Source organism: Sinocyclocheilus grahami, unplaced genomic scaffold (assembly GCF_001515645.1).
Source record: "Sinocyclocheilus grahami isolate Dianchi unplaced genomic scaffold, SAMN03320097.WGS_v1.1 scaffold2671.1, whole genome shotgun sequence".
Taxonomy (NCBI): domain Eukaryota; kingdom Metazoa; phylum Chordata; class Actinopteri; order Cypriniformes; family Cyprinidae; genus Sinocyclocheilus; species Sinocyclocheilus grahami.
The window spans coordinates 1-1,183 of NW_015507849.1; the positions used below are offsets into that span (position 1 = coordinate 1).

At 34.2% G+C, this 1,183-nt stretch overlaps 1 long non-coding RNA gene across 1 annotated transcript in view; it reads left to right on the forward strand.

Moving 5' to 3' along the window:
• The first annotated feature begins 661 nt into the window (after positions 1–661).
• Positions 662–1,183, forward strand: part of LOC107575485 (uncharacterized) — an 11,475-nt gene continuing 10,953 nt past the window's right edge. The window contains exon 1 of the long non-coding RNA XR_001607881.1: positions 662–757. This is a non-coding gene — a long non-coding RNA (uncharacterized lncRNA). The remainder of the gene's footprint in view (positions 758–1,183) is intronic.

Genomic DNA, 1,183 nt, shown 5'->3' on the forward strand with positions numbered 1-1,183 from the left:
TATCATAGGTTTGGAGATTGAAAATCGATCAGTGTATCCTGAAATCGGATACCCATGGTTAGGATTCGGATACGTTACTTGTTATAAAATTTAGATTCCTCTAATCAAATCATGCGCGCTCATTTTCTTGTAAATCAGATTAGTTTTCACACGTCTGTGAGGACCTGACTGGCGATCTGCCAGGACCTTGCGCGTTCAGTTTCCCAATAGTGTGATCGTAAATTAATTGATTTTATGATGTTAGTATTAAGTGAGTTATACTTTAGACATGATTTATTCTGTATTCTGTTTCGCCAAAAAAAAAAAAAAAAGCCAGAGCAGAACTTCTTAAAACTTCTGTATTTCTTGAAAAGACGACAATCGCTTAAAATAGCCTGTCATTTAAGGTCATTCAAAAAAGAGAGGATCATTCAAAAGATTTCGTTACCAAATTTGAATGCTGTAAACATTGTAATACATTTTTGTTTACTCTTTGTGACAGACAAATATGCATACAGTTTATTTATATTTGCTTTACCTTTTCCTGAAATATCATTACTTAGTGAACAATTAAGTGTGATACATCGATATGTTTTTCAGGAGATTCCATTCTGTTTCCCAAAAAGTGGATGCTGGCCTTGGAAGAGAAGGTCGTCACAGAGTCCAGTCCCCTTCAGCAGGACTTTACCTCCACCCTGGCTGCCCTCTTTGGGTCATTTTATGTTTTCAATGTGGAATACCAGGAGGACGCAGCCTCAGCCCTGGAGTTCATCCCGAGGTAAATACTCTTCACTAATTCTATGTACACTACTAATGGTAAGATTTTTTAATGTTTTTAAAAGAAGTTTCTTCTGCTTACCAAGGCTTCATTTATTTGATCCAAAATACAGCAAAAACAGTAATATTTTGAAATATTTTTTACAATTTAAAATAACTGTTGACAAAGCTGAATTTTCTGCATCATTACTCTAGTCTTCAGCGTCACATGATCCTTCAAAAATCATTGTAATATGATAATTTGCTACTCAAGAAACATTTAGTATTATTATCAATGTTAAAAACAGTTGTGTACCATTTTTTTAGGATTATTTGATGAATAGAAAGTTCAAAAGAACAGCATTTATATGAAATATAAAGCTTTTGCAACATTATAAATGTCTTTACTGTCAGGGGTGCTGTAAAGGATCCACGTGCAAAGGCAGTC